Here is a 13,853-nt window from a genome sequence, read left to right as displayed (position 1 = left end):
CGACAACAGCCCGCGTTAGACTGCGTCTCACGGAAACCTCACGTCGCCACACAGCCCTTGTGCTGGCGAGCACGAGCCTGTCCCTGGCTCACTTAGAGGTGCGCGAGTGCGCGCGACCCGCCGCTCGGGGCTGCGAGGGGACCAATGAGTGGGCCCTCTCTCCACGCCGGCGCGGGATTGGGCGAAGCGCGCCAGCCTCTCGGCCTAGCAGCGGGCGGGGCGCGCCGAGAAGGAACTGGGATAGGCGCGCCCGCTGCGCCAGCGTCCCGGGGGCGCGTGCGCGGTCTCGCGGCGGCCGCGGGGGCCGGTCTCGCGCGGTCTCGAGGTGGAGTGAGTTGCTGGCGGCGGCGGCGGCGGCGACGGCGGCGACTGGCGGTGGGGCGGAGGCGGGGTCTAAGGATTGTGAGGTGGGGAATCGGGAGTTTCTGGATTCTTTATCCGGTATTTTAAGTGCCGCAGGGGAGCTGTCGTTTGTGCGGTGTGTGGGAGTAGCCGGGGCGGGAGGATTCGCGGCCGCGGTGGCGCAGAGGTAAGAGGCAGACCAGCGGCGGCTGTGTGTGGAGATCTTAATCAACAGGTCCCGGGGAGCGCGTCGGGGGGAGGGGTGGCGGGGCTCGTCCCCTCCCCCACACGCTGCTCTCTCGGCCCCGGGCCGAACCCGGGGCTGCTGGTCTGGCTGCCCCAAGCGGCGGGAGCCGTGTCTGGCCGCGGAGGGCGTGAGCCCAACCTTTGTCCCTCGGGGGACGCTGCCTGGCCCTGCCCGCTCCCTCTGCTTTGGCAAGGGACCACCTCGGCGGGGGCTGCAGCCCGCCCGGCCCGAGTTGCAGGGGACACGGCAGGGAGTCCCCTGCCCTCTGCGTCCCCCGCGCCCGGGTTCGCCGCTCCCGGGACTCCCTCTAAGGCCGGGCGGGGGAAATCGGTGGGGCGAACACTTTCCTTTAGAAGACGGAATGTAGTCAGCGTTCCTCTGCCTGACTCAGCTCCTGGTATTCCGTGCTTATTGCGTTCTTTAAACAAGTAAACAGTTCCTACTTCCTTGTGTCCGCTTTTAAAGAAAAGTCTAATCTCGTTAATGGTTTCTGATAATTTACTTGAAGTTTGCAAGGTGAACTTTGAAGCCTGTAAATTATTGTAACCCTCATTTAATGAAAGAGGCTTTAAACAATCTTTGGCGCAAATTATGTAACTTCCTAATAATAATAACTCACCTTCTGTTTAGTTGATTGGCTAATAGTAATGTGTACGGAAATTAGGTTTCGTTCGGAAGGTTTTTCTTGGCAGTTGGCGCTAAAATTAAAATCTGATAGCTGAGAGGTTTTTAGAAGTACCGTACAGTGTGTTTTGTTTCCGTATTCCTTTAGAATTATGAGAATTTAGATTTGGAAATCTTGTAGAACAGGACTTTCGAAATTTTGGTTTTCCTGACAAGGTAAAAGGTGTTAATATTTCTGATTTTTAAAAAATAATTTCATGCTTTAATGGTAATATCCTAATTATGCCTTTGGATTATACCAGAAGTTAATAACCTATTAAATTCTGCAATAGGAACAAATGACATGTGGTTATTGGTGTCTTTGAAGTTTAAGTATTGGTGGTAATGAAATTGTTAAGTAAGCTTTTTTGGATTATGAACTACTGGTTTTTTACTAGTTCCCTGTGGACATGGCATATGAAGTTTTAAAAGGCTCTTTAAACTATTGTAGTAGGCTGAAGCTGTTAAATTGTAATGTAAGATCTTTATAGATGAAACGGGCAAAAATACGTAAAGCAATTCATTATTTTATCTTTGCTAAAAAGGACCAAGTAAAATTTACTGTGTATTTAAATGACTTTTGGCTAGACAGACCTGAACTTGACAACTAAAGATGGACTCAATAATAATAACTTGCTTTAGAATATTAAAATGGGAGAGTTTTACTTGAGGGTGACCTGAGTCAGTATGGTGGGTTTAGCTCTTTATATGCTCTTTCTGACTTATGATCTTGATTAAAAAGTTCATCACAAACATAAGAAATTTGGTCCATTTTATGTATCAATATACATAACGATATACAATATACAATAACAATCTTAGTATTGTATAGCAAATATATATACTAAGATGTTCTATTTCTCTGATAGTTTCTGATTTCAGGGTGTCTGGGAAAAAATAATTTCTCAACATAGGTTCTTTAGAATATAATTTTTGACTATATATTTATTGAATCATAGAATTCTTGAGTTGGAAACAATCTTAGTATTGTATAGCTTAACCTCTTCATTGTCCAGGAGAAAGAAGTGAGGTTTGTAAAGTTCAGTAGTCCACAGTTTGCTTGTTAGTGGCAGGGTTGGAACTAAATGCTAAAATACTTGTGTCCAGACTCCCAAGTACAGCCCTCTTTTCACTATATAATAAGATAAACCAATAAATTATTCTTCTCAAAATCCTTTATGTATCTAGCAGGGTTGATCCTTTCCCTTGTGCATTTCTCCCTTTTATTTTAATAACCACCAACCACCATTAATTCATTCCCCTACAAAAGAGTTTTCAGTTTTTCAGTATTTCAAACGGAGTTTAGTGAATATCTTTGTGCATGTCTCCTCCGGCACATGTGTGAGTGTTTCCTTGAATGTATACGTATCCTGGTTGGAATTACTAGGCCATAGGTTGATGCGCATTTTCAGCTTTACTAGGAGCCAAATTATCCTCTAAAGCTTAACAATTTACATTCCTGCTAACAGGATATAAATCATCCTTGCCCACACTTGGAGTTGTCAGATTGGCATAGTCAGATTTTTAAATTTCTGCCAGTCTGATAAATGATGTTTCATTTTCCTTCTTTTAAAAAAGATTTTAACTTTATTTTTAATTTACATGAAATGAAATTTTGTTTTGTTTTTGTACAATTTTTGTTGTACAATTGTTTTGACAAATGCATAGAGTTGTGTAACTACCAAAACCAGGTATAGGTCCAGCACCTATAAAATTCCCTTAAGCTGCTCTTCTGTAATCAATCCTTCCCTCACCTGCAATCCTTGGCAATTAATGATCTACTGTCTTTCCCTATAGTCTGTCTTTTCTAGACTATCATATAAATGGAATCATTCAGTATTTAGTCTTTCGAGTCTGGTTTCTTTCATTTAGCATAATACAATTGAGTATTCATCCATGTATGAGTGTATCAGCAATTCCTTCTGTTTTACTGCTGAATGTAGTATTCCATTTTAGGGATGTACCACAGTTTGTTCACCAGTTGAAGGATATTTGAGTTTTTAAATTAAAAAAAAAAAATTTCAACTCTGAAAAAGCTGCTATAAATCTCTAGGAACAGGTTTTTGTGGGAACATAGGTCTTCATTTGTGGGTTATATGGTAAGTGTATGTTTAACTTTACTTAAAAAACGGTCTGTGGTAGGTAGAGGAAGGGCCCATAAAGATATCCTAATCCCTGGAACCTGTGAATAAATTAGGTTACAGCAAAGGCAAATTAAAGTTGCAGTGGAATTAAGGTTGCTAATCAATTGACTTTAAAATAGGGAGAATATGCTGGTTTACCCAGGTGGGTCCAGTATATCACAAATTCCTTAAAAGGGAAAGAGAGAAGTAGTAGAGTAAGAAAAAAAGATCTAACAACAGAAACCGCTCCAGAGAGATGAAGAGTTCTTGGTGTTGAGGATGGGAAGAAGAGCCATAAGCTAAGGCACGTGGTGGTCTCTAGAAGCTGGGAAAGGCTAGGAAATGGATTAACGTTTGGAGCCTCCAAAAGAGAAGGCAGCTCTGCCAACATCTTGATTTTAGCTCAGGGAGACCTAGGTCAGATTTTTAATGTACAGAACAGTAAAATAATAAATTTGTGTTGTTTTTAAACAACTAAGTTTGTGGTAATTTTTTAAAACAGCAAACTGTTTTCCAAAGAGGCTGAACTGCTTTGTATTCCTACCAGCAATGTATGAAGAATGTTCCAGTTACTTTACATCCTCATTTACTTTGTATGGTCAGGTTTTCTTAGTTTTACCTTCTGATAGGTTTGTAGCATTTTCTCGCTGTGGGTTTTATTTGCATTTTCTCATGACTAATGATGTTGAATATCTTTTCATATACTTATCAGCCATCTGTGTATCTTCTTTGGTGAAGGGAAATCTTTTGTCCATTTTAAAATTGGATTTTCTAAATGTCAAGTTTTGAGAGTTTTTCATAGTCCTTTGTCCAACAGGTGATTTACAAAGATTTTCTCCAATCTGTTGCTTGCCTTTTCCATCCTCTTAACAGTGGTTTTTGAAGGACAGAGGTTTTATATTTTGATGAAGTCCAAAGTATCAGTATTTTTTTATGGATCTTTTGACATGGTGTATAAGTACTTTTTGTCTAATCCAAGTCACAAATGTTTCTCTTATGTTTCCTTTTACAAGTATTATAGTTTTATATTTTACATTTAGATCTGTGTTCCATTTTGAGTTAATTTTTATATAAAGAGAATTTTGGGTTGAGTTTCATTTATTTGTCCAATTGTTCCATGACCATTTTTTGAAAAGACTGTCCTTTCTCCATGGAATTGTCTCCTGGTCAAAAACCATTTGACTACATTTTTGTGGGTCTATTTCTAGACTCTTGTGTTTCATTGATATACTTATCCTTTGCCAGTATCAGTGTCTTGATTACTGTAGTTTTAAAATAAGTCTTGAAATCAGGTAATGTGAGTTCCCCAACTTTATTCTTTTCAGAAAGTTGTTTGAGGTATTTGCTTTTCCATATAAATTTTAGAATTAGCTTTTTGATATCCACAAAAAAGTCTGCTAGGTTTTGATTAGGACTTGAGGATAATTGACATTTTAACAAAATTGAGTTTTCCAATCTATGAATGTAGTATTTTTCTCCATTTATTTAGGTCTTTGCTCCTTTCATGAATGTTTTGTAGTTTTCAGCATATAGATCCTGCAAATATTTTATTAAATCTATACCTATTTCAGTTTTTTGGTTCTATTATAAATGGTCTTTAAAAAAAATGGGTTTTGGGGCACCTGGGTGGCTCCGTTGGTTAAGCGTCTGCCTATGGCTCAGGTCATGATCCCAGGGTCCTGGGATGGAGCCCTGCATCCCTGCAGAGCAGGGAGCCTGCTTCTCCCTCTCCTTCTGCCTGCTGCTCCCTTTGCTTGTGTGCGTGCTGTCAAATAAATAAGTAAAATCTTTAAAAAAAAACCAAGCATGGGTTTCCAATTGATCATTGCTAGTATATAGAATTACAGTTGATTTCTTTTGTATTGACTTTGTATCCTCAGTTTTTACCAAACTCACTTATTAGTTCTAGGGGTTTTGGGGGGGGGGGTGGATTTCTTAGGATTTTCTAAGTAGACAGTCCTGTCATCTGTGAATAAAGAACTGTTTCTTTCTAATCTGTATGCCTTTTCTTTTTCTTGATTTATTGCACTTACTGCACATCTCACATTCTAGTGAGATGTTTGAATAGGAGTAATGAAAGGGAACATCTTTGCCTTGTTTGCAATCTTAAAGGGAAACATTCAGTCTTTCACCTTTGAATACGATATTAGCTGGGGCACCTGTGTGGCTCAGTCAGTTAAGCATCCAACTTTTGATTTCAGCTTGGGTCCATGATCTCTGGGTCCTGAAATTGCGACCCGCATTGGGGGTCCCCACTGAGTGGGAAAGCTACTTGAGACTCTCTCTTCCTCCACCCCCCCACTCACTTGCTCGCTTTCTCTAAATCTTTTCTAAAAATTGCAAATATGATGTTAGCTGTAGGTAATTTTGTGGATTCTCTAAGTCAAGGAAGTTTCCTCTAAGGTGTTGCCTAGTATTTTTATCATGAGTAGATGTTGAATTTTGTCAAATGCATTTTCTACATCTATTGAGGTAATCATGTGGGTTTCTTATGTTTAATTTGGTAGTATGATAACTTACACTGTTTAATTTTCCAATGTTGAGCTAGCCTTGCGTGTTTCTAGGAAAGCTCTGTAGTTGTTTCAAACAAAAATAATTTGGTTTATTCTTTGATTTATATACATTAACGTTTATTCTTAAAAATAAAGGAATATAAGATTTTGTGAACTAAAATGTTTATAAAGTCAGAGGAGTCAAGATGTTCCTTAACAGTTATGTAAATTTTATATGTTGGTACAACTTAAGTTTTCTTGATCTATACTGGAGTTTGTAGGCTGTAGTTTACCACTGCAGGATTCCTGTATAAAATTAATAAATGAAGAAAGAAAATGTTATTTGTATCATTATAATCCAACATTCTTAATGCTGAGTTAATTTAGGAAAGTTGTTTATTTAAAGTTTTTATTTATTTGACAGAGATAGCAAGAGAGAGAAAGCGAGCAAGCGCGCCCGCCCACAAGCAGGGGGAGTGGCAGGCGGAGGGAGTGGGAGAAGCAGGCTCCCCGCTGCGCAAGGAGCCTGAAGCAGCGGTGCAGGGGCTCTATCCCAGGACCCTGGGCTCATGACTGGAGCCAAAGGCAGACTTTTAATCGACTGAGCCAACCAGGCATCCAGGGAAGTTGTTCATTTAAACAATACATTTGTATTTGAATACCAAAGTATATTTTGAATTAAGATAAAATTATTTAATTGGTTTTTTACTTGGAATAGAAGAAATGGGAATTTTGAAAAAAGCACAACAACAAAAACCCAGGCTTCTTTCTCACGTCAGAAAATCAACTGTAGACCTTTGAGAAATTACATATATGTTTGTCTTAAAGTAGAATGAATTTAGTGAATGTATTAAGTCAAAAAGTGTGAAGTGAAATATAAATTACTTGTTAGAAAAAGTCAGGCTTTTTTGCTATATTGAAGATGTTCATGAAAAATTTGGGTGCATGTTAAAAAAGATTCATGCTTCATTAGATATATTTTAACATTTAAAATTTTAACATTAACAAACATTTTTAATATATTTAACATTTTAATATAATATATTAACATATTTTGAATTGTGAAGTTTTCCTCCATCAATTCAAACTGTAGATGACAGTTCAATTATGAAAATAAGGTTTCAATAATCTCATAATTAAGCTGTTTAATTTTATCATTTTTATAAGTTTGGGCTTATATGATTTAATCATAAAATTCAAGCCGTTTGGCCTTTTGTCTCATATAATTTTAAAGTTCTTTTATTAGGTTAATAGTTTCCCCAAAACCCTAAACATTGAAGTTTTGAGGCCTCTGAGGTTCTTGGCATTTTTGATCCTTTTAGGCAGGGGTTAACAACTTTCTGTAAAGGGCCAGATAGTAAATATTTATGCGTTGGGGGCCATATCATTTCTGTTGCAAGTACTCAGCTCTGCTGTGACAGTGCAAAGGCAACCAAAAAAGTGAATGAATAGTTAAATAAAGCTTTATAAAAATAGCGTGTGCCTAATTTGACCTGCGGGCTTAGTTTGCCAACTTTTGTTTTACGCAAAAAGTCAGCAGGAGAAACTAAAATAATTGTAGTAATGTAGTGAAAAGAGCGTTAGGGTCAGCTGAATTGGGAAGTTAGTCATGCTGTAATTCCCAGCCAAGCTCTCAGTTTCCTCATCCATAACATGTAGCCACCTCAGAAGATGGTTGAAAAGATTAAAATAATGTATGGAAGGCACAGAGCGAAATTCTCTGGCACATAGTAGATACTTCTCATCCGCTCTTATTACTGCGCAATGCTTTGTGACAAATCGACAGATATGAAACAATTAAGGAGATTCAGGTTTTTTACAGTTTGTAGTATACCTAAATAGTTATTCCAAATATTAGAAATTATTAGAATAAGAATTAGAAATAATTGTGTTTGTATTTATAGCTAAACTGTCTTGAATTATGTTTTTTTTTTTAATTTAAGTTATAACTGCTTGGCTTCCCAATAGTATCAGAAACTTCACATCAAAAATTTGAGAATTTGTGTTGAAATATAATTTCATATCTTGAGGATTTTACATTGTCACAGAAAATGCTTGATAATGTCACTTAAAATGCATAACTTTGGGGCCGCCTGGGTGGCCCAGTGGGTTAGCATCCAACTCTTTTTTTTTTTTTTTTAAAGATTTTTATTTATTTATTCAACAGAGATAGAGACAGCCAGCGAGAGAGGGAACACAAGCAGGGGGAGTGGGAGAGGAAGAAGCAGGCTCATAGTGGAGGAGCCTGACGTGGGGCTCGATCCCATAACGCCGGGATCACGCCCTGAGCCGAAGGCAGACGCTTAACCGCTGTGCCACCCAGGCGCCCCAGCGTCCAACTCTTGATACCGGCTCAGGTCTCGATCTCAGGGTGGTGGGATCCGTGCTCAAGCAGCAAGTCTGCTTGTCCCTATCCGTCCCCTCTGCTCCTCCCCCCCTCACGTGCGCACTCTCTCCAGTGCTCGCTCGCTCTCTCAAGTAAAAGTCTTTTTAAAAAATGCATTACTTTGATTTGACCTAAGAAGTAGGCTTTCTATATTTTGCTTGTGTGTTTCAAAAGTTCATTTAAGACTGCATTCATTTGAGGTACTGGGTGGCTCAGTCTGTTAGGCATCTGCCTTCGGCTCAGGTCATGATCCTAGGGTCCTGGGACCCAGCCCCGCATCAGGCTCCCTGTTCTCAGGAGCATGCTTCTTCCTCTCCTCCCAGCTCATGCTCTCTCTCACTATCTCTCTCTCTCTCTCTCTCAAATTGTCAAATAAATAAAATCTTAAAAAAAAAAAAAAAACCACTGCATTCATTTAAAATCATTGCCTCCTATGAGTACACTCTGCTGGAAATTGTATAAATTCCACTTCATTACTACTGGAATTGCACATTTAACTACTGTTAATGTTTTGCAAATCTGATGGTTCTTTGGACGCTTCCCCTGAAACACACAACGTTGTGTATATAGTATCAGGGGATCTATGGAAATTAAGTTGTGAACCCCACATTTAAACCTCTAACCCAGGTGATTGATCTAAGGACTATACAAGTGACCTGCAGGTGTTTTTCAAAATAATGATTCACTTTAAAAGTAATCAATAGATACTTAAGAGTTAATGAAAGGAAATTTGGTAATTCTTTGTGGGCATCTTGAAGGGACAGTGTTCCTTATATACCTTACCCATTTATACGTTATAGCTTTTCCTTTTACACTTAGACTTCATGGTAAGAGTAGTAATTCATTTGGCTAAATCACAGTATTTTTTGCTTTCCCCTAACCCTTGCTAGAACAGTATTCCATGCCCTGTCTCTTAATGTATTATGGAGTATGTATATCCTTTGTATATATTTTAAATATTAACTGCTACACTGTAAGGTTTTTATCAGTATTCTCCATTTTACAAATGAGGAAACAGGCTCAGAGAGATTCACTGTTTTATCCAAAGTCTTACTGCAAGTGATAGTAAGGATTTGAATTCAGTTTGACTCCAAAGCCCTTGGATTTTTCTACTTTGCCTGTATTTTAGCCTGTCTTAAGGCTTCTTTTAACAGTGTCTTTTTGGTAAAATGAAAATCTTTTTGAGAAAAGCCATTTTTTGTTTTTGATTTAGTGTTTAAGATGTACTTGAATTAAAAAAAAAAAAAAAAGATGTACTTGAATTAAAGTGAAGAATCTTGAACCCGTGAATTGCAACTCCTTAAGGGTAGGAGCTGTTTTCTTTATCTTAGTATCTCACTGCTTAATATGGCACAGAGTAGATGCTTGTTCCCAGTTTGCACTTTTATCATTTACTTGTTTAAACTTTAGCTTTGCTTGTGAGCTTAATACCAGAGACTGTTCTAACCTCGTCACCCCCTATAATGTGATGGAATTTGAGATTCAGAACAATTCCGTTTATCCTACGTAGGCCATAAATGTGTTTAATGGGGGTGTCTAACTTTCACATGTTCTTGATTAACTTTCTCTATAAAGATATAGATACAAACATAAATTTGCTAATGGCTTTTTCTTGCTTTTCCTAGGGTCTTTACTGACAGGCATTACGTTCTCAGGCTGTCGAGTCAAACTTAGGCTGTAATACCTTCTTGTCTTGGGTGTGACTCTGGGCACTGTAACTTATCAAAGTCTTGACTCCTTATTTGCAGAATGGGGATTGTATTAGTGCCTGATTCAGAAGAATGTAGAGGAGGAAAAAACGTTATCTATCCACCTAGGTTCACTGAGACAAAAGACAGATTAACAGAAAAAATGACCTATTGCTAACTGTGCATATGGAGACCTTCATAGAAAAGAATTGACCCCAAAGAAGCAGTGAGACTGAGCAATAAATTGTGGAGGAGTAACAAGAAAAAGGAAAAGACATTTAGGCCTTTAGGGGATGTAAATTTTGGGAAGGTAAATATGTGGGGAAACTAATGGAAGATAAAATTTATTTTATTAAGGTTTGTTATACAGATTTAAGTTGGTGCCTTCTCCATTGATGAGAGTAACCTCCCAGGATTAAGAGTCCTCTTCCTTCCTTTACAAAAGGAAACTTATGCCCTGCTTTTTAGCTGGATAAGGGGAGAGCCCAGAGTTTTCCCCGCTCTGTGTCTGCTGTTTCTTAATTGCCTTTAGCTCAAAAAAATCCTTATGTCAAAGTGCCACATTTTGGGGTGGCATATTGTCATCCCCTTCTGAGCCTTATTTTGAGGATTAACTGAGATGCCATATCAGGAGTGGTTAGCATAGGGGCGCCTGGGTGACTTAGTTAAGCATCTGACTCTTGATCTTGGCTCAGGTCTTGATCTCAGGGTCTTGAGTTGAAGCCCCGAGTTGGGCTCCATGCTGGGTGTGGAGCCTACTTTATTTATTTATTTTTTAAAGATTTTATTTATTTATTCGACAGAGATAGAGACAGCCAGCGAGAGAGGGAACACAAGCAGGGGGAGTGGGAGAGGAAGAAGCAGGCTCATAGCGGAGGAGCCTGATGTGGGGCTCGATCCCATAACGCCGGGATCACGCCCTGAGCCGAAGGCAGACGCTTAACCGCTGTGCCACCCAGGCGCCCCGGAGCCTACTTTTAAAAAAAAAAAAAAGGTTAAGCATAGTGCCTTGGTGTGTATTAAGTATTTCATAATTGTTAGATAAGAGGTGGGTAGAATACAAGCCTAGTTTGTGACATTCACATGGAATAGCAGTGAACTGCATTTTAATAAATTATATTTTAATATATTTTGAGTAGATTGTGTGATTATCAATAACCTGGTTAAGCAATTTTATAGGAATTATGTGAATCAGGTGTCATAGACTGAGTCAATGATGAAGAATTGTAATTGTTGAAATAAAGTTCTTTTCATCTCTGAAATAACAGTGAAAGTCAGTGGGGGAAATAATGTTGCCTTATTTTAAAACAGCTTACATATGTAGTGAGATCAAGTTTTCCTTTTTTTTTTTTTTTTTTTTTTTTTAAGATTTTATTTGTTTGTCGGAGAGAGAGCGCAAGCAGGGGGAGCGGCAGGCAGAGGGAGAAGCAGGCTCACAGTTGAGCACGGAGCCCAATGTGGGGGTGCCTGGGTGGCGCAGTCGTTAAGCGGCTGCCTTCAGCTCAGGGCGTGATCCCAGCATTCTGGGATCGAGCCCCACATCGGGCTCCTCCGCTATGAGCCTGCTTCTTCCTCTCCCACTCCCCCTGCTTGTGTTCCCTCTCTCACTGGCTGTCTCTATCTCTGTCAAATAAATAAATAAAATCTTAAAAAAAAAAAAAAAGCCCAATGTGGGGATTCGATCTAGGACCCTGGGATCATGACCTGAGCTGAAGGCAGACGCTTCACCAACTGAGCCACCCAGGTGTCCCAAGTTTTACTTGGTTTTATCACTTTCTCTTACTGACTCAGTCATTCTAGAATGCTTTTCACTAGGTCATTTTTACTACACATTTTTAGATAGGCATTCACAGAATTGAGTTTCATTATCATAATTTAAAGTCTTATATTTAAATAAAACATTTGTCTAATTTTACAAGTATCAATGTGCTTAATATCTTGTTTACTTTTTTTCCCTGTTGTGTGATGGACGCCTTTCATATCTGTCTCTTACGTTCTTTCCCATTTCGACAAGTTTTCATAGGATGCTCTTACTCCGCACGTAATTCTTGTAGCATTTTCTGCAGTTGTAGTACAGCAGTTATCAAAGAACATTGCAATATATACGGGTTTTATTTATTTGCTTATCTGATTTCCATACTAGATTTTTAAGTTTCTTAAGGATAAAGACTGTGCCTTAGCAATATCTTCTTGTCAACTATCCAAGATTTTGTAACCAACTGGCTACTTACATTATTGAATGAAAGTATAGTAACCATTTTTAGCTCCAGGATTTGCAGTACAGTAATCTTTAAAATTGACCTTTTGTTCTTATTTCTCTTGTTGCATAATATTCCCCTTATGTTTTCTTGCCTTCTCATACTATCTGGTCAAAGTCAGAACGTTATTCATGCGGTACAGAAGTACTAAAAGTTCAGTGGATTCTAAACTTGGTGACGTTTGTATCATCAGTCTCCTTAGATTCTTCTTGCCTTCTCTTATGATAAAACCCTACTTCTGGTCCTGAAAATACTCTCTGTTGTTCCTTCTTTAGTCTTATTTGTAGATTGCAATAAGTATGAATATTGTCAATTTTGCTTAGTAGTCTTGTTCTGATAACTCAGAAATGGTTATTAGGTAGTTTTTTAATGACAAGGCAAACTGTTCTCTCATTTTTTTATGGCTAGTTGTTGCATTGCATACCAATAAGCCATCTAGGTAGAGGTAATCATCTACTAATTTGCTGACCTTTAAAGCATATTTTTTTTCCTAGTAAGCTGTAAATCACTTGAGGTCAAAAGTTGGAATCTCTTAACAGTGTGTTTTTACAGACCTGAAACTCGTGGTATATGTTTCAGGGAAAGTAATTGACTAAAGGATTGACACCCAAGATTAAAGGGGATGGAGAAAATCTATGTGGAGTAGGCATAGAAATAGGTTATCAAGAAAGCAAAGCAATAGTCATGTGAGTCTGGTTAATTGGGATTTTTTGAGAATTTGTGATTGTGCATTATTAACATGATGAAAGAATCAATGCGATCAAAATTATGAACCTTTTATATTTTAAAGTGTAGGTGGTCCCTTTTGAAATTGTTCTTGTAATTATTGCTCTTATTCTTATGGTAAACTGGTTTCCTCTCCTTTTTAAATTAAAGATTATTGCATTCATTGTGTGGTAGAGGAAGTCCTGAGTACAAGAGTCATGCTCCTAATGATTGCTTAAGTGCTTTAAGAATTCTTTTTTCTTTTTAAGGAATTCTTATTTTATTGTTGTATTTATGAAATTGTTCAGGGCTGTAGGGATCATATTTTGATTACTTCTTTTTGTGAAAAGATTCCAGAACTCCTGAAAGGCCTTTCTTTGTTGCTGCTGCTAATTTGTATAGACTTTAAAAAGGTAGTTGTAATTTAAAGTTTCAGTGGATTTTTTTCCTTTCAAAAAGGTAATATCTTTGTTTTTCCTCTAAATTATAAAAGTAACACATTTATTTTGGTCGACATTTTATAAGATACTCAAATAGTACATAAGTGCAAGTAAAAAAGTAAAATCTGAGAGGTCTGTTATCTTTGCTTTTTCAGAGATATTAAATGAAAACAGTATTGTGCATATTCTTCTAGATTTCTTGTTAATAACTTTATAAACATTCTTTATATGCATTTGTAAAAGTGATATGACATATAAACACCATTATGAAGCTGTCTTTGTTCACTTGCTTTTGTTCGTGTTGGCTCATACAGAGCTTCAACCCTAGCAGCCACATTAAAACATTGTAAAAGAAACAGTTGAAATTTGTTTAATGGAATATTTTATTTAACATAATATATAAAATATTACCATCTCCACATACATTAAAAATAATTAATGAGATGTGTTACATCCATTTTTTTTTTGTCCATATGGAGTCTTTGAAATCCAGTGTGTATTTTACACTG

The 13,853-nt window shown here is 38.1% G+C and overlaps 1 protein-coding gene across 19 annotated transcripts in view; it reads left to right on the top strand.

The window, feature by feature from the left end:
* The first annotated feature begins 278 nt into the window (after positions 1–278).
* Positions 279–13,853, top strand: part of PALS1 (protein associated with LIN7 1, MAGUK p55 family member) — a 71,837-nt gene continuing 58,262 nt past the window's right edge. For 3 of the 19 annotated variants that reach the window (XM_048219808.2, XM_026489681.4, XM_057318436.1), the window contains exon 1: positions 427–529. The gene's annotated coding sequence lies outside the window, so the exon portion shown is untranslated. Of the gene's footprint in view, positions 530–13,853 lie in introns of all 19 variants that reach the window. The other 16 variants (XM_026489680.4, XM_048219813.2, XM_057318437.1 and 13 more) reach the window with 13 other exon arrangements.

This window comes from Ursus arctos, unplaced genomic scaffold (assembly GCF_023065955.2).
Source record: "Ursus arctos isolate Adak ecotype North America unplaced genomic scaffold, UrsArc2.0 scaffold_25, whole genome shotgun sequence".
Lineage (NCBI taxonomy): Eukaryota > Metazoa > Chordata > Mammalia > Carnivora > Ursidae > Ursus > Ursus arctos.
The sequence above is the reverse complement of the archived record's forward strand: the minus strand, read 5'-3'. Positions and strand labels throughout refer to the sequence as shown.